Raw genomic sequence first — 26,091 nt, forward strand, 5'->3', positions numbered from 1 at the left:
ATAGTGTTGCCAAGAATTGGACATTACTGAAGCGATTTAGCATGTATGTACGGGAGACATAGTCATGAGATGGTTAAGCAGTCATGATAAACACACTCCAAAATTTCTGTCTTGGTCTTTGAATTTACTTTTTCTAAATTATACCTTGTAATTTCTGACATCTTGACTACATTTTGTATAGAGCACTAATGAATCCAGTTTTCTGTCAACCCACTCAGCAAACAATTTAAATGACTTCTAGATGCTCAAGCTAGTACATAAAATGTAGAATCACTGGCAGATGCCACCATATCAATAAATTCAGCTTGATCTAAAATTATGCTTTTCCCTTGTTGAACTAGCATCTTCAGAATCTACTCCCTTGTATATTCCCTCCAGGTCTCCGTTACTATTATTTATCAAGGTCATTCACTTTCATCTATGAGCTCTTCCCTTCAGATATTGCATGTGCACTTCTGGTATGGACTTCATGTCCCCAATCCCACCCCAACTCTTGCAGGGACAGGCTGAGTTCTAACTCTAGCTGTAGGTATGGAGATAATGAGAGATAGAAGGGTCTGGCATGAAGGGAATTGGCTTCCCCTTGCAAAGTAACAACCTCAGTGTTAGATCATTGGGGTTTTTAAGTAACGTGGAAATAGATACACAAGAAGAGAAGGAGGGGCCGACTCGGCCGACAAGAGAAATAAAAATCAATGATGTTGAGAAATTCAATGCTTTCTGAGTTATCTGAATTCTCTCATAAATCTCTGCTCTGATTCCCAGGTCTTTCATGATCAATGTTCTAATTTTCACCTAAGCAGTAGTGTAAGGCTGCAAATTCAACTAATCTTATAATTCAGAAACCTGCAGGATTAAACTTCCTGTTTGATTTCTATCTCAGCACTGTAGCTATAAGAAAAAAAAGAGGTTCTTCTAGTACAATCTTGGAAAATCCTTGGTTTTCATTTTGTATCTTGAGTCGAGAAATTGAGAATTTGTGTTTTTCTTCTAAAAAATCCACCTGCCACTACTAGAAGCCAGTGCTGTATGCTACACACCTGGGATTTCTGTATATTGTTCTCTGGTGGCAACTGCTGACCCTTGACTTCAATAGGTGTTTCATTCTGAGTGACCAAGGGTAAAAACTTAATGGTTTTGCTACTGTTTGCCATGTTTTTGACAGAGTCATGTCTCTTACTATTTGCTGAATTTTCACTGCATTCAGCCTTGACTGCCAAATAAACGGCCCCAGATTCCTGACAATTTCTGGATGGTCTGTTTCTGCTCAACTCTCGGTACCATTTTTGACATCAGCCAAGGTCTTTATTTGCAAGCTACAGAAAAAGGCTGTGGCTAAGTTAGAGAGAGAAGATTGATTGAAAAGCTATTGACTAGCTGATTGAATCAGGGGTTTTACAGCCAAGAACAACATCCATAAGCATGACCTCAGAGGAAAAATCTTCCTCTCTCCCCTTTTCATTGAGTCACTATCCCCTGATAATGATATCATTATGTGGGCCAGGAACATTTGTTTGGTAAGAGATTAGGCCAAGTGCGTATGTCCTGGCTCTAAAAAAACCCCACCCGAACCCAATAAAAAGCCAAGAAAACCCCCAGACACAAAACAGCAACAACAACAAAACACACCAAAAACCCAAACAACCAAACAAAAAAACCATAGGAAGTAATTATCTGGCATTTTTGATTACTATAGTGGGAAATGCGCTCTGACCCCTACCAAGACCCCTAAGGCTGGGGATTCCCTGAACAAAAGAAGGAATTGAATTGCTGAACACCGAAGCAAATGGTAGATGCCCATTAGCTTCTGGGTGAGTCACTCTTTGTTTCTGAGTTTCCTCAACTGTAGAAAGAAGAGTTTGGAATAGATGGTCACTAAGGCTGCTTCCAGATCTGTCATTCTGAGCTTTGGTATCTATGCAGTAGGCAGTTCCAGCTCACACTGTCCAACTAATGCAATGAGCCCTTGCCCTGCCCCTAGTCACAGGGTGGAATGAGGCAGGGGATAGAGGGGAGCTATCCTGAGGCTGGCCACCTGGTTGTGGGGTAAAGGCCACTCTCCCCCGGGCTCCTGGCGGCTGTTATGCTGAGCCCTGGTGCAGCTGTTTTTGCAGCAGCTTCACACTGACGCAGAAAATAGAAGCAGTGTCAGGCCAACGCTGTGAGTGATCCGGACAACAAAGTCATTTTTCAAGACACTGCCCCATTTGAGCACTGGGTGTTAAGGTGACAGATTTTGTAGACACGTTCTGCGGAGGAAAAAAAACATCTACCTTGAGTGATTTTTGAAGCCTTTAGAAATATTTGGCAAGTGTGAACAGTTGGTTCCCCACATTTTCTCTTTAATCAATTGCTTCTTTAAGAAGCGGCTGTGCTGAAGGGAGAGAGTTATATGTATCTTCCCCCTCCCTTTGGCTCCCTTTCCAGAGCACTGGTTTTTCAATACGAAGAGGCAAAACTTTCTCCACCATCCCCGAAATGCTGCCTGCATATTAAAAATACAGCAGCTTTCTCTGCTGTTTGCCTGTGGATTTGGTTCATTTCATACCCCACTGAAGCCTCCTCTCTGTTCAGAACATGATGTACCCAGTTGTGAGGAGAGAGGTGTGGAGGGGAGGGACTTGAGAGAGCACTGCTTGTTTTCTCAGCAAACTTGGAGGATTGTTGAAGTTGGAGCTTTGGATGAACAGAACCTGAGGTCTTCGGGAGGAATTTAAATTCACTGGCTTGCCCGGAGCTTTGATCCTGTCCTTCCCTTCACCACTCATGGCGTCCATGAATCACCTCCTGAGAGGTGGGCAATGGGATGTGGGGTCTGAATCACCTCTGCCTGTGGGCCTGTGTCCAGCTGGAATCCACAAGGATATCCACCCTGCTTAAGTGGGTGGAGCAAGGATTTGCATAATTGGATAAGAGTTGCCATATCAGAAACCAAACCCTTTCCTCTTACATCTGTTTATCACTTGTAGTAGGTTAACATGCATCTCCCCCGAATTCATATCCACCCAGGACCTCAGAACATGACCTCATTTGGGAATAGAATCTCTGCAGATGTAATTAGTTAAGGATCTGAAGTCATCTTGGAGTTAGGGTGGGCCCTGCACTCAGAGACTTGTGGCCTGATGAGAAGAGACACACAGAGAGATGGGCAGTGTGGAGAGGGAGGTGGAGATTGGACCGATGCCTCTATAAGCCAAGGGAGATCAAGGATGGCCAGCGACCACCAGGAACTTGGAGAGAGGCCTGGGACTGGTCTTCTTCAGAGCCTCTAGGGGAAACCAGTACTGCTAACGCCTTGGTTCTGGATGTGAGGCCTCCTGGATTGGGAGCCGACAAATTTCTCTTGTTTTAAGCCCCTGAGTTGGTGGTAATTTGTTTCCGCAGCCATGGGAAACTATCACCTAGTGAATATCCCTTTGCCATCTTGTCCTTGGCCCATAATGTCCTGCAAAACTTTCTTCTCCCTCAGACGTCAAATGTTGTTTGTCCCCTCCTCTGTGACGAAGGCTCAAATGTCCCCTCTTCTGTGAAGTTCCCTAAATTTTCATTACAAAGGAATGACTTCTCTCTCCTGTGTTCTCAGCACAGACTTTGTTCCCTCTTGGGTTTAGCAGGTTGTACTGGAGTGTCCCGCCCTCCTTGGCTATGGGCTCCCTGAGGGCAGGGATGGATCTCCTCACTCTGTCTTTCCAGCACACGTGATGTGCCTGGCACATGGTAGGCACTAGCAGTTGCCTGTAGAGAAGGGATGGAAGGGGACTGCGGCTTCCTCCGAAGGTGGCACTCCAGGTAATGCTGAAATGCTGGAGAGAGGCAGCTGAGCCCGTGAGTGTTCGCATCCCTAACCTGTGTGGTGCCTTCCCTTCTGGTGTCGCTCTGTCCTGCATGCTTAGCCGCTGCCTGGTAACACACCTCTTGCTTGTTTGCGTGTGTGTTCAGTCAGTGTCCAACTCTTTGTGACCCTATGGACTGTAGACTGCTAGGCTCCTCTGTCCATGAAATTTTCCCAGCAAGAATACTGAAGTGGGTTGCCATTTCCTCCTTCAGGGGATCTCCCCTACTCAGGGATCAAACGGACGTCTCTTGAGTATCCTGGATTGGCAGGTGGATTCTATACCACTGAGCCACCTGGGAAGCCCCTAACACGCCTCTGCTTATGGTTTAATGGATAATCTTGTTGTTGGCTGGTCCCAGTTGAAGTGCTTTCTAGTATCATCCACACTTACAAAGTAGAAAAGCCCACGCTAAGGGACATCCTGTGGCGGGGTAAGGGAGGGTGGAGATGGAGGGGTTCCAAGGTCAGGGAGGTGGGAGGACATGAAGCCGCCAGGCTTGAAGCCATTTGTGGGACCCTGCCCACTTCTGGGAGAATGTCCACGGTGGGAAACTAACACATCACCCAGTGAATATCCCTTTGCCGTCTTGTCCTCAGCCCATAATGCCCTGCAGAACTTTCTCTGCCCCTCTGCAGTGTCCGCTGCTGCTCCTCCCACCTGCCTCCCCATCTCCCTCCTACTCCCACCCCAGTTCCCTGCCCACCCGCAAATGATCTAAGGAAAATTCTGCCTTCCTTGGAGTAGCTTTTTTTTTTTTTTTTGGTGTGGTTGTTATTTCAAGATACAACCCCAGGAATTTGACACAATTAAACTATTTTATCATCTTTAAATTTTTAAACAAAAGAAAGAAAGGAGAGGTTCTGTTGAGACAATAGCCTAGGCACACAGCAAAGAGAGGTGGGGAGGTGGCAGGGTCCTGTGAGGAAGGGAGAGACCCCCGTCCCCCAGCGATGTCATGAACCTCCCCTGCAGTGTGGACCCAAGGCCTCGGATGGGTTCATGGGGAGCTTTGCCAGTGTGGCTGGGCCGATGTGGGGTCTGGGAGAAGGAAGCAAGGGACAGCTGTGTGTCTGTGTCCGTGTTCTCCCGAGTCTCCCGCAGGCTGAGGGGGTGCGGTCTCCCAGCTTACTGGAGGGAACCCTGTCCTGTGCAGCTGCTTGGGGAAGCTGCCAAGGATGCCAGCGATGTGGGACCACAGCATATTCTAGTTCAGAGGCCACATGCTCTGCAGTGGTGGATGATTTATGAGGAAGGCTCATATTCTCTTACTTCAGGTCCTGCTGGACTCTCTGGAAGGTTCTGGTCATTTTATTTCATTTCTAAATCACCAGATTGTCCTTCACCCTGAGCAAATGGTCCTGGGACTTAACAGGGAGCCACTTTGGTGGAGTCATTAATCACAGAAGCCTGGTGAGGTCTTGGGGGAGGCTCTCTGCTCGCCTTCCTTGTTCTACTTCGGCAGCAGGTCCTCTGTCCTTTCAGTGTCCTGTCCTCATGACTTGGATCTCTCTGTGACCATGGGCCAGACCTAGTGCAGGGAAGGCTTTTAGGAGGAGAGAATGAGAGAGAGACTGGCTCCATCTCTCCTTCATTCATTCATTCCTTCCCTCCGATCGAGTATATGCTTTGTGCCAGGCCCTCTCGTAGGCCCTGGGGATATAGCCATGAGTAGCACACACAAAAATCTGCCCTTAAGGGGCTTCCCTGGTGGCTCTGCTCCTGCTGCTGCTGCTGAGTCACGTCAGTCGTGTCCAACTCTGTGTGACCCCATAGACGGCAGCCCACCAGGATGCCTCGTTCCTGGGATTCTTCAGGCAAGAACACCGGAGTGGGTTGCCATTTCCTTCTCCAATGCATGAAAGTGAAAAGTGAAAAGTGAAAGTGAAGTTGCTCAGTCATGTCTGACCCTCAGCGACCCCATGGACTGCAGCCTTCCAGGCTCCTCCATCCATGGGATTTTCCAGGCAAGAGTACTGGAGTGGGGTGGCATTGCCTTCTCCGTCCCTGGTGGCTCAGATGGTAACAAATCTGCCTGCAATGTGGGAGACCTAGGTTTGATCCATGGGTTGGGAAGATCCCCTAGAGAACAGCTACCCACTCCAGTATTCTTGCCTGGGAAATTCCATGGACAGAGGAGCCTGGAAGGCTACAGATCATGGGTTCACAAAGAGTTGGACATGACTGAGTGACTAAAACAAGGAGCTTACATTCTAATTCTGCTGCTGCTGCTGCTGCTAAGTCGAGTCAGTCGTGTCCGACTCTGTGCGACCCCATAGACGGCAGCCCACCAGGCTCCTCTGTCCCTGGGATTCTCCAGGCTTCTAGGCAGACTTAAACAGTAGCTGTGCTTTGTTTTTCTTTTCCAGAAGGTAGAAGCAAAGCAGAGGATAGGAAGAGATTACTGCCAAACTGAGGTGGAAAGTGAGTTGGAGGACACAGATATTTGCATGCAGGAGTCTTATCAAGGAGTCCTTGTTTCTCAGAGGGGTTAGCCCAGGCTTTAGGGGATGTTGTTGAACATCAATCACTTAACCAAAGAGGTCATTGTTTTCCTCTACTCAGAGTCAGATGGGTGAGATAAGACTGGATGGCAGCATGGCCAATGATCCAGCACTCTGCAGGCAGGTCACAGGGAAGCCACATGCCATCCTGGGAGGAGACCCAGGGCAGGAGGGAAGCATGTGTGTGTGTGTGTGTGTTATGTTTATGTAACAGCAACAACCTTTCTGAGCAACATGAAACCTTCACTTTAGCACTGGTTTTCTGTGATGTGAGCCCCCACTAGATGTGGAAGATTCTTGTTGGATTACAGAGGTGATATCCACAGCTGAGTAAGTTCTGAAGAGAGGAAGTTGTCTAGATAAGAGTGTCTGTGTTTGCCTTATCCTCAGAAAGAGCCAAGGTATCTCACCAGCCTCTAGGGGGTTGCTCAAGAGAGCTGCCGGGAAACTTGGGGAGAAAAAAGGAGATCAGGAGGATGAACCTGGGTGGGAGGAAGTCCATATATCCTGGCCCATGAGAAGTCTGAAGGAGCCACAGTTAGGGACCCCACACCAATTAGAAAAGAGACATTTCTCAGTGAGCTTACAGAGCATGGCTCTCTTATCTATCCTTCCAGTATGTGCAGTCTCTTACATTCAAGAACCAGCCAGGCTGAGGTCTCGTGGGGTGCAGAGAAGTCCCTGGTGGAGGGGGCAAAGCAGCAGAGCGGTCAGACCCTGGGGCTGGAGGGACCGCCCCAGAGCAACCACAGGAGGGAGGAAGGAACAGGAATCCAGCGCCCCCAGGCTAGAAGGTTGCCCGGTTCCAGAGACAGAGAGAGAGAGAGAGTGCCCTCAGGGCTTGCGCCCTGGGGACCGATGCTTGGCAGTCTGACAGCGGATGTGTCTGCTGTAGCCTCTGCATAGCCATTCTTAGCTCTGGGCAGGAGCCTGACTCCTAACAAACTCCTAAGTCTCTTTATCTCCAAAAATAGGGTCTGGATTTAATCTGTGATTTGCAGCATTTTTTTTTTTTTTTAAACTGGAGAGCTACTTTTTTAAACACAAATTTATAGGGAACTTCAGGTTTTGAAACAACTTTGAAAAGCAGAGCTGTTTTGTTTGAAGCTGGACAGAGGCTAGAGTCTCACCTGCTCTTCCCCTTCCCCCGCCTGCTACCCATACCATGAACCTTGAAGGATTCACAGAAGCTCAGGTTCCTCAGAGCCGAGTTTGGGAACTACTGGAAACAAACTGTGACAGATTCCCCTCCCCTGTGACATTCACGGCTGTGCAGCTGGTCTTCCTAGGGACAGGCAGGCAAGCAAAGGGCCGATGGAAGTGAGAACAGGTGTTCCTTGTTCCTTCCAGCGTTTGCGTCATAAAGTGTTCTCCCTTCATAGCCTTAGTTACTTTTCAGTTGATTTTTTTCCCATTTCTTTTCATCTCTGTTTTTCACATTAGGAGGCTCTTGTCAGATGTCTGATAATGTTGGGGAAGCTCTTAAAATATCCGCAGTGGGCCTCCCTGTGTAAACTACCCTCAATGGTGCTAGGAAGCCCTTGGGTTCACCCTCTGCCGACAATATGCCTCCAGTCTTCTGCCAGCCTGGAGGACTGGTGCTGAGCAGGTACCTGAAGTGGGGAGGGGATCCAGAAGCTGCTGCTCCTTAAACAGCTTTCTCCCTCTTCTCCTTATTTTTACCATCCCCTAAAGCTCCACTAGGGCTTCCCCAGTGGCTCGAAGGTAAAGAATCCACCTACAATGCAGGAGACTCAGGAGATACAAGTTCGATCCCTGGGTCAAGAAGATCCCCTGGAGGCAGGCAGGGCAACCCACTCCAGTATTCTTGCCTGGAGAATCCCATGGATAGAGGAGCCTGGCAGGCTGCAGACCATGGGGTCACAAAGAATCAGACATGACTGAAGCAACTGGGCACGCACATACCCATGCAAAACTCCACCACCTTGACTTCCAGAAATCCCTGGTGCTGCCAATTCTAGGCCTGTTGAAGATTCTATGATATAAATCAGGTTGCCTTTCATCTTTCCTCTCTACCAGCAGTGACTTAGATTTCTTGATCTGTCAAGTTCATTATCTTTTGCCCATCCACTTTGCCGCTTCCAAAATTTTATCGTTATTTTCTCCTTTCCCATTTTGGCTTTGTCCTTGTGCATTTATGTCTTTGTAAACAATTCCTTTGCTGTAGTTTTAGTGAGGCTTGGGAAGGAATAAAATCAGCTGTGTGTGCTCACTTCACTACCTTTAAAAGGAATTCTGGCCTTTTATCGTCTAAAGAAATTTCCAGTTTCTCACTATGGCAAGGGCCCAGATTCCTGGCACAGGCTGTGTGTGTTGGCAGAGAAAGAAGCTATTGTTCCTGTCTAGATGCTCCATTGGTCACTGATCTAGGCCCAGCATCTTCTCCCAGTTCTGATGGTACCCTTGTCAATCATACTTTCTCCACTTGCCATATTTCATCATCTTCCTTAAATCACTCTTTCCACTTAGATGCCCTTGGGCTCATGTCAAGATACTTTCAATCCATCAAGGAAAAAAAAAACAACAATGGATTAAGAAAAAAAAACTGAGCACCTAGGTAGACTTTATGAGTATGGGAATCATATTTTCTGAGTTCAGAAATGGAATTTTTATTATCTGTTGTTCAGTTGCTCAGTCATGTCCAACTCTTTGTGACCCCACTGGGCTGGAGGAAGCACAAGCTGGAATCAAGATTGCTAGGAGAAATATCAATAACCTCAGATATGCAGATGACACCACCCTTATGGCAGAAAGTGAAGAGGAACTAAAAAGACTCTTGATGAAAGTGACAGAAGAGAGTGAAAAAGTTGGCTTAAAGCTCAACATTCAGAAAACTAAGATCATGGCATCCATTCCCATCACTTCATGGCAAATAGATGGGTAAACAGTGGAAACAGTGGCTTACTTTATTTTTCTGGGCTCCAAAATCACTGCAGATGGTGACTGCAGCCATGAAATTAAAAGATGCTTACTCTTTGGAGGGAAAGTTATGACCAACCTAGACAGCATATTAAAAAGCAAACACATTACTTTGTCAACAAATGTCAGTCTAGTCAGGGCTATGGTTTTTCCAGTGGTTCTGTATGGATGTGAGAGTTGGACACTAAAGAAAGCTGAGCGCCAAAGAATTGATGCTTTTGAACTGTGGTGTTGGAGAAGACTTTTGAGATCCCTTGGACTGCAAGGAGATCCAACCAGTCCATTCTAAAGGAGATCAGTCCTGGGTGTTCATTGGAAGGACTGATGTTGAAGCTGAAACTCCAATACTTTGGCCACTTGCTGTGAAGAGCTGACTCATTGGAAAAGACCCTGATGCTGGGAAAGATTGAGGGCAGGAGGAGAAGGGGATGACAGAGGATGAGATGGTTGGATGGCCTCACTGACTCGATGGACATGGGTTTGGGTGGACTTCGGGAGTTGGCAATGGACAGGGAGGCCTGGCGTGCTGCGGTTCATGGGGTCTCAAAGAGTTGGACACGACTGAGTGATTGAACTGAACTGAACTGATCACTGTCTATCATCTGACTTTATGAGCCTCATGGTAATTCCTTCTCAAGTTAAAACTTTGTATCATCTAAGATTAGGTTCTGATAAGTAACAGTCTTGAAATAATTGGCTTATATATGAGAATTATTTTTCTCTCAGTGGAGGTCCAGAGGGATATAACTTGGGATGGGTAGAGGGGTTTCTGTTCCTTTGTCATGCAGGTTCTTTTCAGTTCACTGTGATTCTTATCCTAATGGACCAATGTTCAGATTATTGCTCCAGCCATCACAGCCACATTCCAGGCAGCAGTATGGAGGACAGAATAAAGAAAGGGAGCAAAGGATGATCACTAACTGTATTATAAGGAGGGTTCCCAGAACTTGCAACACATCACTTTTTTTTCTGTCTAGTAGGCCTGAACTTAGTCAAGTACAAAGTACAGTGGGATCTATAGCTTTTACTCTAGGTGGCCGGTTGTCCCTACGGAAGAGGGGATACTAGGACAACTAGAGATAGTGGCTACACTGTCACCACCAGTCACTCTCAGTCCACACTTCTCTACCCCGTCTGCTTGTCCTCCTCTCACTGGTACATTCCTCCATTCATTTATCTTTTTCTGAATGGGCATTATCACTTAGAGTTGATGAATGTCAGAACTGCAAGGAAACAAAGTCATTCAGCCTGGTCTTTTCCTAGTACAGTTGAAGAAATGAAGGTGCAACTCATCTAAGATCAGTCACACTGCTGGGTACTTAGAGAATCATTGTTAAGATCACCAGGGTAAAGATTTGTCCAAGTTGGGCACCCAGGAGCTGAGGGAACCAGAGAAATAAAAGCCAGGGCAGTTAACCAGGGGTGTCTTCTGAATGAGGTGAGAATTGGGACGAGTTTGGGCAAGGAGAAAGTCATTTAGAGGGGAAGAGAATGTTTACAGCGGGTAAATGACCTAAGTAAATGTATAGAGTCAAGTTAGAACATTTTGTTAGAGCTTATGAGTTTGAACAAAATGGAGGGTGTATTGTCCGTGCTGATGAAAAACTGGAGAGTGAATTGAAGTAGGGGATAGGGGAATATTGGTGGAATGGGCTTTGAATTATACCCAAGAGCTTGATATCGATAAAGAAACAGAGCCATTTCAGGCTTTTTAGGTTTAACAGAATCTGGTTCAGTACCATCTCCATCCATCAATATTGCTCCTCTTCATTTCTGTCTCTGACCCTGTCTCAGTTTCCATCTCCCTGTTTCTGTGTCTTGTTTGGTTCTTCTCTCTAGCCTCTGGCAGCAGCTTTTGTGCTTACAAATGTTTCCTCTAATCCTCTAAATAACTGTTGATGAGTTTTTAACTCTGTATTCAAATGGGTACCCAATAGCCACTCCTCTGAGGTCTGCACTCCCTTAGCCTCCATCCTATTCTTTATGGAAACAGAGTCATCTGGTTTCACCCTGGCCAGATAACCCAGGACAGTGGCAGACATTCTAAAGCCTGGCCAGTTGCCCCCTCCTCCACAATGGGGCTTGGGAGACATTCTCACTGCACAGTTCCTGTGGGCTAAGAGCCTCTCCTGCTCCCTTGAAATCTACCAGCTCTGAAATTTATGATGAATTCCCTGTCCCTACTCCCAGAGGTAACTGCCAAGGAGACAGGTTAAAAGCCTATATTTATGGCAAGTGACACTTTCTGAACAAGATGTTGATTAAGGAGTGTGTTGGGTTCTTACTGTTCCACAAGCTCCAGAGGCTGAGCTGTGGGTGTGAAGATCATGTGGGGGTTAGGATACTGATCATCCCCCTAAACCTGGAGGCCGTCAGAGGTCAGGGGTGAGGGGTGGGGTCAGGGGGACCTAACAGTGCTGTGCCGAAGTTAACTCTCACTGGCAGGTTGTTAAATGTCCAGAAATGTCCCGAGCTGGCTGTTAAACTGTTGGTAGTTTGAAACTGGCCATGATGGGGATATTTGCACCATAGAAATGGGTGAGCATTATAAATGAGAGTTGGCTCCCCTCCCCCAGAGGACTGGTTTACCTCCATTGCACTGGGCCACCCCCATTTTGGGTAGGTACTTTGTGGGGAAAGTGGTAGCCATTTGAGATTCTTGAGACTGTCCAGGGATCTGTCCAGATTGGAGGGATTTGTGGCCCCATGGGGGAGAGTTGCTTTATCTTGGGGGTGAGAGGCTGGTTTTAGGAGATGAGCAGAAAAGTCAATGAAAATAAACTTTGTTCTGCCAAATGAGGCAGAACTGTGGCCGAGTGACCTATCTGGTCTTGGATCCAGGACACAGGGCAAATGCATCACAGTGACTCTGTTTATTTACAGTGAAAAAAAATTAGCTCAGTTATACATTTTTAAATTGTTTTTTAAAATTTGTTTTAATTTATTATTTTTTACTGGGGTATGGTTGCTTTACAATATTGTGTTAGTTTCTGTTGTACAATGAAGTGAATCAGCTATATGTATGCATATGTCCCCTGCTTCTTGGACCTCCCTCCCATCTCCACTCCCATCCCACCCATCTAGGTCGTCACAGAGCTCTGAACTGAGCTCCCTGTGCTACACAGTAGGTTCCCACTAGCTATCTGTTTTACACATGGCTGCGCACATATGTCAATCTTAGAACTACCATGCTGCTACTGCTAAGTTGCTTCAGTCGTGTCCGACTCTGTGCAACCCATAGATGGCAGCCCACCAGGCTTCCTGTCCCTGGGATTCTCCAGGCAAGAACACTGGAGTGGCTTGCCATTTCCTTCTCCAATGCATGAAAGTGAAAAGTGAAAGTGAAGTCGCTTAGTCATGTCCGACTCTAGCGACCCAATGGACTGCAGCCTACCAGGCTTCTCCGTCCATGGGATTTTCTAGGCAAAAGTACTGGAGTGGGGTGCCATTGCCTTCTCCGTAGAACTACCATAGGACCCAGCAATCCCACTACTAGGCGTATACCCTGAGAAAACCATAATTCAAAAAGACACATCGTCCCCAGCGTTCATTGCAGCACTGTTCACAATAGCCAGGACATGAAAGCAATCTAAATATCCATCGACAGATGAATGGATAAAGAAGATGTGGTACATATATACAATGGAACATTACTCAGCCATAGAAAGGAACAAAACAGGATCATTTGTAGAGATGTGGATGGACCTAGAGTCTGTCATACAGAGTGAAGTAAGTCAGACAGAGAAAAACAAATATTGTATGTTGTCGCCTGTATGTGGAATCTAGAACAATGGTACTGATGAACATATTTGCATGGCAGACATAAGGAATGGAGGTGAGTTCAGTTATGCTTTTGAGTTAACATATTCCTCTCTTGGTTATCTTATCTACTGCATCCTTGCCTCCTTAATGCTCATTTCTTTTTCAAAGGGAAAGGGTAGCTTTGCAATCATAAACCCTAAGATATAGATGTCTAAACATGTTTTGACTGACATTTAACAGCAGGTTGACAGCTGTATAGCTACTGCCAATGTGTGCAGTGCTGCAAAGGGCCCACTTACATCCAGTTATCAATGTGAACCATGGAATAAGAAAATATCTCACGTGTGAAGCAAATACTCAAGTGCATCTGGTCAACTGGGGTCTTTTGCATGCGTAAGCCCCTACTTGTGAACATCAGGTAAATGTCTCTTCTGCTCCCTCCAGTGGATGTTTTGGCTTTAATTGAACATTGAGTCACAGACAGCCTGCTGGGTTAATCCTGGGCATTAGCCGATTGGTGCACATCAAGCACCTGAGACTCTTCCTTATGTATAACTGTTACAGTGCACACTGAAACACACAGACAGAACATAGACCCTCACAGACACATGGGGGAAGCCTTGGAGAGTCAGTATAGGAGAGAGACACCCAGAGCTACGAATGGAACTGCTGAAAACAGACCCAAGGAAAGTAATGTAATTGCCATTAACCAGAGTGAATGGCCCGGCTGATGGATGCCAGCAACGTGTGAAGGCTTGATAATCGCCTGTTCATCCCAGGATGAATGTGATGCTTTCGTTCCTCTGCAAAGTATTTATTTGTACGAGATTAGATTTGACTGGGGAATGCTTTTCCCTTTTCTAAATTATTAACAGCTAATAAAAGGTTATAGCCAAATCCCCTGGCAACCTCACATGTGGAAAGAAGACCATCATTTTTATGCAGCTGCCATGCATTTTCCCTTCATGATTGAGGAATACAGGAAAAAAGGAGAAAGAATTGAGGTTATATTCAGTTCCGTGGGGTGTTTCTTTCTCCATTGACATCCCTTCTTGGCAGTCTGTTTACTTTGCGGGACAGGGGGAATTCTAGTTTTCAGTCTTTTCCACTTACAAATGCAAGGCTGGGGCTCTTTCCAATCATTTTTGTCTTAGTGTTCTGCTCAGTTTCAGGCAGCACTGCCACTGTGGTTAATTCTGAAGGAGGGGACTTCTGACGGAGGTGGGCTTGTGGTTTGGAGGCAGCGTGTCAATCAGACTGTCACTCAGTTAACAAGGCTTTATTTATCTCAGTGGGTGCAGAGCTGCTTATTAGCTGATCGGGACACGTGGTCTCCGTGCCCGCAGTCTCTCCCCTCACACCAGCCTACACGCGACTGTCATGTCAACTCCTTCTCTGACAGAGTTCCCATCCTCTTGGACTCTGCCCAAACACTTTTCATGACTCCCCATTTCCTTTAGAAAAAAATCCACGCAGTTTAGGCTGATATTCTGGGGTACACTCGCTTTAACCAATCTTCAAAACTTTAACTCATGTCTCCCAGAAGCCTCCTAATAACCCCAAAGGGAATTACTTGTTTCCATCTCTATGCCTTTGCTCACACTTCCCTTTTGCATCTCATTTCTATGTGCCCAAGTCCTTTCATCCTTCCAGGCCCAGTTCAAATGGTACCTCTTTCCACGGAGGCTTCTCCGGTTACCACAGCCAGAAGGCCCCTTCTCCACCTCCACGTTCTGATAGAATCTTTACTTGTGCCTCATTTCTTGCACATCAAGTTCTACCTTGTCATCCCGCCATGGTGAGGCACGAGGGTAGGTTGTTGAGGAACACAGATTCTACCACCAGACTGAGAATCTGAATCCCAGATCTGTTACTTCCTCCCTATGTGAGCTCTCTGAGTCTCAGTTTCTTCCTCTTTAAAATGAGAAGAATTATAGTACCTGTATTTTGGAGTAGTTGCAGAGACTAAATGGCTTAATTTAGATAAAATGCTTTGAATATGGTCTGCTGGATAGTAAGTACCATAGAATTATTAGCTGTCATTATTTGAAAAAAGAAAGCATTATAATTCAGTAAAACTAATCTATAAACTAGACAAGACTGGTTCCAACTCTATGAATTTGTAATAATAACATATAGAATTTAACACTTTACAATAGCATATCCTCATCCATAATTCAATGCCACCAATATTCATTGAGAGCACCTCTGTGCCAGGCATAGTGTCTCACCTTAATTCCTTTTTATATTTATTTATTATTTTTAAGTTTTTGGCTGTTCCGGGTCTTCATTGCTGCACGGGCTTTCTCCAGTTGTGGCGACTGGGGCCTACTCTAGCTGCATTTCGCGGGCTTCTCGCTGTGGTGGCCCCCCTTGTGGTGGAGCAGGCTTCAGCAGCTGTAGTAGGCGTGCTCAGTAGTTGTGGTCATGGGCTTAGTTGCTCTGCAGCTGTGGATCTTCCTGGACCAGCGTTTGGACCATGTCCTGCATTGCCAGGTGAATTCTTAACCACCAGACCTCCAGGGAAATCCCCCCACTTTAGCTCTTGAGTATTATGTTGTCTATGTTCAAGCATAAAATGCTAAAATTCAGCACATTTCAGGGTCTTCCCAGGGAGACTTAGCTCAGATGGATGAGAACCAGTCTTCTGACTCCAAGACAGAGCTAGTCTTTACTGCTGCCCTGTCTAGGATTCACTAAGAAGGCCCTAGTTGCTATTAGAGGCATTTGGATTCTCAGGAGAAGGATCATTGAGCCACTGTGCATCAGTAAGGACCTGCTGTGTCCTGAGCCATATTCCATATGTACAGACCCATGATCTTACAGACTGAAATGTCAGGCTTAGGCTAAAGTAGGCAGTGAACTATGGTGGGTTACATACAGGTTATCTGCTTCTCAGCCCACTTGCAGAAACACTGGAGGCCAGATTTCTCTGTTTCTATCTCCCAGGCGGCAAAAGTATGTGTGAACTCTAGGAATACAAACTCCCTTCACTAATCAGTCTAATGAAAATTAATTAGGAAGGCAGATCTACTGCAGAAATCCCCAAACAAAACACAATGTATTGTCTAATCATGCATGTCAAAGCCAGATAGAAATGTTTTAACATCATTTGTAATTATGGATGATCTGACCCATTGCTCTCCTCCACCTTGTTTGGAAACAGAACATGGGCTTTTCTAGTTGTTCAGCCCTCTACTCCCAAATACACTGACTTCACCTCCTCGGATGCCCCTCTCCCCGGCATTGTTCAGCCAGGTGTTGATTTGGGTTGTCTCTGCCTGATGCATGTACCCTACAGAGTGGGTCACATCAGTGTGTGTGATGCAGCATGAACATTCCTGGAAGGCAGAGCTTGTATTCTTATAATTCTTTCTCTAAATGACCCAGCACAGTGGCACACAAAGTATGGGACTTAAAGCTTTGATGGTGATGACAATTAGCATGTCTGTGTCTATAGCAAATTAAATTTTCTAAATCATTCAGTCTCAGACTCTTAGGGTTTTGATGATCTGGGTTCTAGTTTGGGTCCCAGCACTCATTTGTTGTGTGTCCCAGTGACAGTCCTGGTAGGAAGCAGTGGGCACATTTAAGAGTCAATGAAGAGGGTTAAAGGGAAACCAGCAAGGAATGGTGAAGCATCCTGAGTTTAGCAACAGCAGAGAAACTTCGACCATCCCTAGACCTGCAGGGCAAAGGGAGGGGCTGATCATCAGAACCTAGATAGACCTGTAGCTGTCCCCAAGGACAGGGCCACCTGGCAGGAGCTGTTGTAGGCAGAGGAATAGCCATTGCCACACCCTGGCTGGACAGGGAGCGAGCCGAGGGGAAAGAGCATCTCAATTTCTTTCTTCCACCCTCTGTGTTCTTGCCATTGCTTCCCACTGGTCCAACTTAATGGAAAGTCAGAGGGTAAGGGACCCACTGATACACTCCACAGAAGCCAGTCTCCTGGGGCACAGAGACCACCCTGCAACCTTATACAGGTTCCTTTAAACATTCTTTGAGGCTCAGTTTTTAATTTATAAAGTGAGGAGAACTATAAGGCATACAAATGCGTGGGATTGTGATCGTTTTTTGGTACTTGCTTAGCTTTCATTTCATTCATCTGGGTGATGGGAGATGCGGGCCTAGAGCAAAAGAGAAGACTTGAGCAGGCACACCCTATGGACCAGGGGTCACAGAAGGACCGAGGTCCTTCACTGCTGCTATCTCCACAGGGCAAGACAGAAATTTCAGATTTGCTCTTGATTCATATTAAAGTAATCTTCTTTTCTTTGCTGCAATTTATTCAGGTTTATGGAGCACATAAAGGTCTACAAAGGCGGCCTTTTGATGTAGTTATGCGGCTATAAACGTATACAGCTGTAATAATTGCATTTTAATGATTTCTTTATATTGCCATAATTGGTAGAGTTAATGATCATGTCAGGTGGACAGTGAAAAGAATGCTCTCTTGCAGCCAATCCTCTTCTCAACCTCTTGGGCTGTCTAGGGATTATGGAAAGATAGATGTTTCCTGATTCCCCTTTACCCACACTGAATGGACCCCCAACGGATAATTACTGAAACTCCCAGGTTCTCCTTGCCAAATGCTTCCATGTGATACATATATTTAATTTGTCTGTTTCATGAGCAAACTTCTTCACCCCTGGCTCCAGAAGGAGCCAGGCTGGCACATTGTCTGTTTTTCTTCTTCTTGTTGCTACAGTTTCCCTGCGCAGTGGTTTTCCATTTCAGGCTTCATTACTGAAGAAAGATCTGGGAAATAAAAGCATTTGGGGCTGGTGTGCGCACGTGTGCCTGTTATTTAATCATGTCCCAAGTGCTGAGAAAAAAAGTCCATCTGAGATCAGAGCTGGGTGAAAGATCTTGATTTTAGCTGGAGGGGAAAAGGGAAGCTAAAAATCAGCTTGACTGAAAACTCTCATAAAATTTGCAAAATCCTGAAACTGAAAGTTCTGCAGTGCAGTCTTTCTCATGCATTGTAAACAGGGTCAGTTAGAACCTCTTGGAGCTGGGCTAAGGTGGAGGCTATTGTCAGTCAAACTCATGTTGGGCTTTGGATGGGGGTGGAGGGAACTGACCCTCAAAATAGAGATTGCTTTGGGCAAGACTAGAAAATAAATAATCCCCTTCCTCCCACCTTTCCCATCTGCTTCTGGCAAAGAGGAAAAGGAAGCCATAGCTGTCTCTCTGGTTTAATATGCATTGCTGAGATTCTGGACAGCTCCTGGGGTGGGGGCTGTCAACCTGATTCCCGGTGACAGTGATGGTGGTGGGGCTGGGAAGAGAGGGTCACAGAAGAGGCTGTGAAGAAGTGAGGGCTGGGGATTTTGAGCAGAGCATAGCCAGAGCTGGTTGATGTTCAGTAAATAACTACTGATCGATTTGATCATTTAAATTGGTTTTACAATGAGTCAGTGCCAGCAGACCACTTCATTTCCTTATGCTATGTTGAGGCTAATCTGAAAAATGGATTTTATGCTCTGAACACTCACCAACCCATGGAGTGGAGAGGAATCAGGGGAAAAGCCAGTGTGGCAGGGGAGGCCAGCCTAGCACGAAACATTTGTCAGAGGAGCTGTATAAAATGGTTACTCTCACGAAAATGCTATGGAATTGGCTGCAAAGTGGTCTTGGATAGGGAGGGAATCTTTTCCATTCCAAGAGCTATCAGCACAGAGAACCAGCTTCTGCATCCTTCTTGGAGATATGAGGGAATAATAATCGTCTGGGTGGATTTACGTCTGGCCTCTGGTGAATTGGGCTGGGAGGAAGAAGATTCACAGAGTGACCATTTTGGCCTTATGTCAAGTCTGAATAACCTGTTTCTAGGAGCGTTACTTGAGGGCCTTTAGGAAAAGTCTCTCTCCTGCCTTCCTCTCTCCAAATACCTCCTCATTTACTTTTCTTGAAATACCATCTGCAGACATTAGGACCTGCGGGCATCCTTTTGAAAATTAGCACTCCATGATTAAGGGAACAATGAGGCTACACTATATAGCTTGGTGTGAATTATCCATATCAGCATGTAAAACTCTGACAGTGAGGCAATATCAGCAGCCTTGGGGGAGGAAGAAGATGATGTAGGAAATGGGAAGGATGGACATAATTTGGTCACCGTGGAACACTGGCCTTTGGAGGAGGCCATAGATGAGGAATATTTTTCTCAAGCATAAGGAGAAATACGCCAGGGGGTGAGGAACTGGAGAGACACTTTACCTACTTTGGTAATTTTCATTAATTCAGATCTGATCAGAGGCAGCCCCTTTCCTTTCAGTGAGTTGTGGTCGCTCTCTTAGTCCACACAGGACCTTTTGCATTCTAAGTTTTCAGAAGACAGGTTCATCCTATACAATGGGCCTGGGATGACAATCCAGCTAGAAGGTTTTTTAGGTCATGTCTATGTGGAAAACGGATTGACTATAAAACAAATGATGTTGTGGTGTTGAGATTTACTGGTTTTACTTTCCTTTCACAATCATCTCCTCTGGTCTTCACAAAAATCTGTGAGGACAGAACCAAAAATCTTAGACTCGTGGAAAGGTACCTACTTTCCTGTGGAGCTCAGCAGGTAAGGGGCAGAGCCTGGAGCTTGAGGCCTCAGTGCTCTCCTATACCACAGAGTCAATAGCTGAGCTGGAAATATCTCTTTTATTGAGCATCTTTCAGTTTAACCCTGCTTATCAGGGGGATGAACAAATGGCCTTGGAAGGACTTGGTCTCTGAATTGTTAATTATTCAAGACGATATACTCAGAAAAAGAATTCAGGATTCTGAGAATGTAATTGTTGAAAATCCCCAAGAACCCCACAGGCTACAGTTGTCTGGCCAATCGGGTTCTTTCCAGTCCAGAACTGCAGCCATTTGGCAACTTTTTCAAGTGTATATGACTGAGAATCAATGGTGATGAGGTTCCTTCCATTACATCTCCTTCACTTTGCAGAGACTCAGGCATAATAAATGTGATGGATATGCCTGCCAGATGGAAATTAGAACCATTTGCCACTAACACACCTTCTCTCCTGGCTGCTGCCAATGTAGGAAGAGATCTAGAAAGAGAGTGAAGAGATAAGTGACTCAGTTCAGATACAACAAGGAACAAACGTGACAAAGTCCTCCTCTATGTGCTTTTCCAGCTACTGAATTCTCTTTCGGATTTACTTTTGTCAAACAGCTGTTCTAAATTCCTGGCCATTTTTATGAGCCTCTTAGAATCACCTTTTTATTAGTTCTTTTGTAATTTACTCCTCTATTTTCATTCATTTACTCATGAAGGTCTTTTCATCCTTTCATTTACCTAATCATACCATCATTCATCTAGCTAATCAACTATCTATTCATCTGTCCATCCAACAAATACTCAGAACTTGCTCAGAAAATCACTGTATCTGGTGCTGTGGGAGATGCAAAGATGAATAAAATATAGTCTTGTATTAGTCAGCATCCTAACTAAAAAACAGGGAGACCATTTAAAGAATTTGTAGCAGAGGGAATTTAGTATAAGGAATTGGAGATAGAAGCACTGGGAAACCAAACGAGACGGTGTGGCAATACAGAACTTCACGACACTTGGGTGATACTACTGCCCCTCAGCTGAGGAAACAAAGGGGAATGAGAGGTTACCAGAGCCCAGGGTTTGGGGTCATCAGGTGGAAGTAGAATCATGATGGATGTATTAGTGGGAATTTGAACCAGGGTAGATGTGAGTAGGAGCTGGAGCCACGGAGGAGTCACAGCAGCTGCAGAGATATGGGCTGGAGAAAAGAGGGATGGCTAGAAGCTCCCAGGCTTCTCCCTTCCTCCTTTCCTCTTTTCTCCTGATAGTACTTCCCCTTTGTAGGACCCTGCCAGAAGCCGGGAGATGCAACTTGCAGGGACCAATTTCCTCACTGTATGATACAGAATTGAGCAAAGGAAGGGTGACCAATGGATCTGAGGTAAGTGGGTCCAGTGCCAGCATAGCTCAGTACTGGAAGTGGGGAAGGAGAATCCAGGGTCTGGTCCACTCAGGCCCTAGTAAGATCCCTGATTTTAGAATTGCTTCAGGAAGGGATTGGAACTTTGGTAGCATGACCTAATGATCCTTTCAAGAATCCAGTTAAAGACTGGGTGCTCTTTCCAACTTGATCACCTGATGGAAGAGCAAACTGTGAGTAGGGAAATTTAGGTTGAGTGTAAATACAACATCATGGTGCCTCTGAGGTCAGGAAATGGTTGTTTCTGATGCTTGATTATCAGCTACCACTCCAGTCCGCATGCATGCCACATTTGAGTCAAACAAAGTCAGTCATGCTCTTTCACGTCATTTTGCCTTGGTTGGAGCTGTTCCCTTTGTCCAAAGAGTCCTTGTCCCTCTTTTCTACTTGGAGAATTCTTATTCCTCTTTTGATGACCAGCTCAGTTGTCACATCTGTGGAGACTCTATCCTGCCTCCATGCTCCCCTAGCACATTCTTCATATCTCTGTACAGAGCCCAGTCTAATGTGTATTGATGGTTAATTGTTGTGTGTTTGTCTCTCCCACTACTCAAGAATTCCTGGGGAGCAGGGACCACATCTTAATCAATACTCCACACTCAAGTCTAGCACAACGTCTGGCATAAAGTAATCCATAAATATTAGTTGAGGAATTGAATGTGTTATCATTGCATATATCTAAAAACAAATAGATAAATAAAACATCTGTTCTCTGAGGGCCTCAACCTTTCCCACCTCCCACAGGGGTGATGGTTATCAGTTATTGAGGTGGCAGGGGTGGGTCAACCAGGTGAATCTCCATCCCTTGTTTTCTCATGCATGAGACCCTTGAACTATCCCTTTGGAAAGAAATTCCTAGTGGAGCTGTGTCTAACGGCTGCGAGCAGCTACTGGAACTTGCCTTTTGATGTTTTATAAATGTGTCTTCTCAGCCCAGCTCAGCCCAACATGACTAGGCAGAGCTCTTGTCTGTTTTGAAAGACTCAGACAGCTCATACAGCTTGATCACTTGGGTGAATTTTTGGATGTAGAAAACAGGGTCTTTTCTCCCTTCCTTCTCCATATTTTAATCCTTCTTTCTTATGCCAAGTGAGAGAACTCCTCTGCCCTACACCTGGCCCGGCCCAGACCTTTGTGTATTTCACCTGGTCTGGGGAAAAAGCACTGTCAGCTTGTCTCTTTAGGGCATCTGACCTGCTATATGAGTCCTGGAACTTCTGAGCTTATTTGCTGACTCTCAGGCCACTCCATGACTCCTACAACAGAGAGGGCAGTGGGTCTGGATGAGAACCTCCTGTTGTTCAGGTAAAATGTTAACGTCAACAGTGACAAATGCCCTTCCTTCAAGAGTGCCTATCTTTTTTTTTTTTTTTTCATCTTTAATGCTTCCCAGGAAGTTCTGTAGGCTAGAAGGAGATGCTGGTAATCATTAGTCCCTTTATGATGAGTAAAATGAGGCCAGAATAGGAAAAAAAAAAAAATCACAGTAAGAGGCAGTGAGCAGAACAGGAAGTCATGATGGGGGTCCTCTGTCCCAGCCCTGGATGCCACCAAAGTCTGTGGATGAGGTGAGGCCCCTCCTGAGGAGGGGTGACCTCAGGATCTGTTGGGGGAGGAGCTTGGACCCACACAGGGGACTGGTGAGGGCCCCTTGGCTGCTAACAGGATGGGGACCTGGGGTCCTTCTGGGGCTCTGTACAGCCAATCCTCTCACATCTGCTTTCTCTTGCCTGCTGGTGAGAGATGGGAGATGAACAGTGAAGCTGAGATTTTCACTGGGACCCACAGCCAGGCTGTCTCTGAATCTTGGTCTTGTTTGTTTTTGTGGCCTTGGGCAAATTACTTAAACTCTCTGAAAGTTGGATTTCTTACCTGTAAATGGAGAAAATTCCTGCCTACAGCTGTTTTGAGGATTAAATGAGAGAGGGAGTTTAGCCGTATGCCTGGCATATAGAGCATCTATGACTATAATGGCTTTCATTACCCGGCTCATTCCCTCTTACTTTCCCCAGCTCTGCACTTCACTTTGGGGCTGGCCTGTCCTCTTGATTGTGACCAGCTTCTCAGAGGAAGGGCAGCTCCAGCCAGAGAAGCCTGCAGCCTCTGAGCCTAAACCCACAGCTTTCTTCCACTGCCTTCCTTTTGCCAGCTCCTCTGCCACTGATGTCTGGTTCTGTTTCAGAGGGATCCCCTGGAGAGAGATTAGGAGGAAGAGGTGGTGTCAGGGGTGAAGGGGGGGATGGATGGGCTCTGTGAAAAAATGTCAGATGAGGGCAAATGTCTGGTCTAACCCAAAGGAAGGAGAAGCCTGGGGTCGTTGTTTGGAAATGAATGGGCAAGTGGAGTAAGGAGTGAAGGGGAGCCGTGAAGATGGTCTTAGAAATGAGAAAAAAACTACCAGAAGCCACAGCTGAGAATTAAGTCAGAGAAGGATCATGTAGGACTGAGGGAAGGGAAGATGGCCAGATCCAATCTTCCCGCACAAGGTGAAGCAGCTGGGCCTGACTCCAAGGCCCCTCTCCCCTTGTCACCCCAGCCCCCGTTGTCCACCAGTCATCTCTGCTCATCACCTCACATCGGGGGCTTCAAGGTGGTCCAGCTGCTCTCCCTTCGAGTGACTTCCTGCGCAGCTGCTGGACTGAATTGGGAGGTTCTCTTCTCTGTCGCATCCTTGTCCCATGTGCTACTTCTCCTGCTTGCTTTTGCTCCTGGGCTGATTGGAGCTGAGTTTTGCTGCTGAGCAGGGTTGGCCTTCACTGCTGTCTGGGAAGATTGGACCTGGCTGCTGGCAGATGTCTCCAGGTCATTTGATGAATGGGCCCATGTAAATGGGGGTAGCAAGTGGCTGGTGGGGAGGGTGGGAAGGAGACAGAGTGCCAATCTCCTTACCTTCCCTGAAAATTTGGGAATTTCTGCAGATGTGAATTCTACCTTTTCTACCCTAGTCCTCAATGCCCCTTCCTCACTGTTACTCCCTCTTGCCTCCACTTCCAGCGATGACTTGGTGGCTCTCAAATAACAAGCATCTTTAGGGACACCTATAGCTAGAGGAGACCTGGTTCTTATGAGCTCTAGAGTATGCCTTGCAGGTGAGCCTGAAATTGGTGAGCAAGGATACCCCTGACCTACTGCTTTGACCAGGATGCCAACCATGGTGAGGGGAAATGGCAGGGATACCCCAAGAAGGGCTGGGGTGGAGCCACGTACTGGCAAAGGAAGAACTCATGCCCCAGGGAGCCTGCTCACTGTGTTTTTAAGAGAAAGTCTAAGGACAGAGGTTTCAGGGACTGCATCTGTACTGACAGGGGAAATGGGTGGAAAAGTCACAGGCTGGCTCATTTATATGGCAGGATCCATAGTTCCCCCACACTGCACTGGTCACATATGCTGACTTCCCCCGTCTTCTAAGGATGCAGCATGTTTCACTGACATGGACTTTGAGCAAGTGGATTGGAACTTACCTGTTGGTCTATACAACGCTGTGTGTGCTAAGTTGCTCCAATTGTGTCTGACTCTTTGTGACCCTATGGACTACAGTTCACCAGGCTCCTCTGTCCATGGGATTCTCCAGGTAAGAAAACTGTAGTGGGTTGCCATGTCCTTCTCCAGGGGATCTTCCCGACCCAGGGATCGAACTCGCATCTCCTGCATTGGCAGGCAGATTCTTTACCACTAGTGCCAACTGGGAAGCCCCTGCACCACACTAGAAGTTTGTAGCCCCAAGTTTGTAAATTTACTAAAGATATTAGATCCTTTCCCCACCATGCCCTAAAAATTTGTGCTTCTCTAACTAGACACACAGTCCATAGGAAGCCTCCAGAGTTGAAATTCTCCTGGGAATAGTACTTGCTCTTAGAACTTGACAAGTTTCCCCACTGAAAGAGATTAATCCATCCATCCAGGATTGAACATGTGAGCAAGTGAGTCTGTAAGCAAGACCCTCCAATGAACTTGCATCTTGTACAATAATCTAGAAGCTCTGGGCCTATGAAAGGAGGCAGATTGCTGTGGGGCAAGGGAGTGGATGCCCCTGGACTCAGACTCTCTTTTGTCTCAGCTACTCACAACAGACTAGGGTTTGAGCCACATCTCAGGACACAGTGTGACTGTGCAGGCTTGTGCAGACCCTGGATGAGACCCACCTGTGGTGTGGGACATGTCTGAAGGAAACAGCTTTAAGTACCTGAATGGTAGGGAGCACAGCCCAGGGGTGCAGTCAGCGCGGGTGATGGTGTTGACCAGGGAGGGAACAGGTCTGATGGGAGACATCCTGGCAGGTGGCTTTAGCAGACAAAGAATCCAGCTCATGTGATTCTTAGAAGTCAGGCAAGCATGAGGCTCATCAAGCACATCTTGTTTCTTACAGCATTTATTTATTTACAACACCTTGTTATTTCAAAAACAATCTCATATGACTTTGTTATATAGATGTTACTAAAATCATTCCTGAACTTTTGACCATTAATGTAAAATATGTAAAATGAACAGTATAGACTGTGGCTGCAAAACTGCTATAATGGATACATTGAACCAGAACTCTACTCCCAGAAACTTTAATTTTGATATAATTTCACACTTAGAGAAAAGTTGTTATCCTTTTGCAATTGCTTTATTATGCTATCAGGTGTTTCTGAATGAAGGGGCAGCACAGGAGTCATCAGGCTGGGGAAAGTGGTGTCAGCCTTCAGGGGACATGCAACCACAGGCAAGGTGGCCCTGGAGAGACAGGGGGCAGAGGTGGTCAGCAGGACTGCAGGACATGTGCTGAACTGGCCGTGGTGTAATTGTCCAGAGGCATGGAGTACTTAAAGCCCAGTTTGGCCACCTCTAGTTCTTCTATCTTTGGAAAACTGCTGACCCTCTCTGAGCTTCCATTTCTTCCTGGGTAAATGGGAATGTAGTAATGTCTTGGTAAGTAGCAATATCTACTATAGCAGATCTCTTGTGAAGATGGAATGAGCTGATGTGTGTAAAGTACCTTACAGAGCCTGGCACATTAATGCCAGTTATTGAGTTAGTGCTTAATAAACAGTAGTTATTAATAAGTTTGATGATGGTGATTAGCATAAT

At 46.1% G+C, this 26,091-nt stretch overlaps 2 long non-coding RNA genes across 2 annotated transcripts in view; one reads left to right on the top strand and one right to left on the bottom strand.

The window, feature by feature from the left end:
- The window catches only part of LOC129656095 (uncharacterized), a 144,615-nt gene extending 120,029 nt beyond the window's left edge, over positions 1–24,586 (top strand). The window contains exons 3-4 of the long non-coding RNA XR_008716190.1: positions 20,886–20,982; positions 24,431–24,586. This is a non-coding gene — a long non-coding RNA (uncharacterized LOC129656095). The remainder of the gene's footprint in view (positions 1–20,885; positions 20,983–24,430) is intronic.
- LOC129656096 (uncharacterized) lies at positions 2,106–2,834 on the bottom strand. The gene is made up of 2 exons (XR_008716191.1): positions 2,549–2,834; positions 2,106–2,249 (listed from the first exon to the last, which is right to left on the bottom strand). It is a non-coding gene; the product is annotated as an uncharacterized LOC129656096 (long non-coding RNA).
- Positions 24,587–26,091: the final 1,505 nt, after the last annotated feature.

The sequence above is a fragment of the Bubalus kerabau genome, chromosome 6, assembly GCF_029407905.1.
Source record: "Bubalus kerabau isolate K-KA32 ecotype Philippines breed swamp buffalo chromosome 6, PCC_UOA_SB_1v2, whole genome shotgun sequence".
Classification (NCBI taxonomy): Eukaryota; Metazoa; Chordata; class Mammalia; order Artiodactyla; family Bovidae; genus Bubalus; species Bubalus kerabau.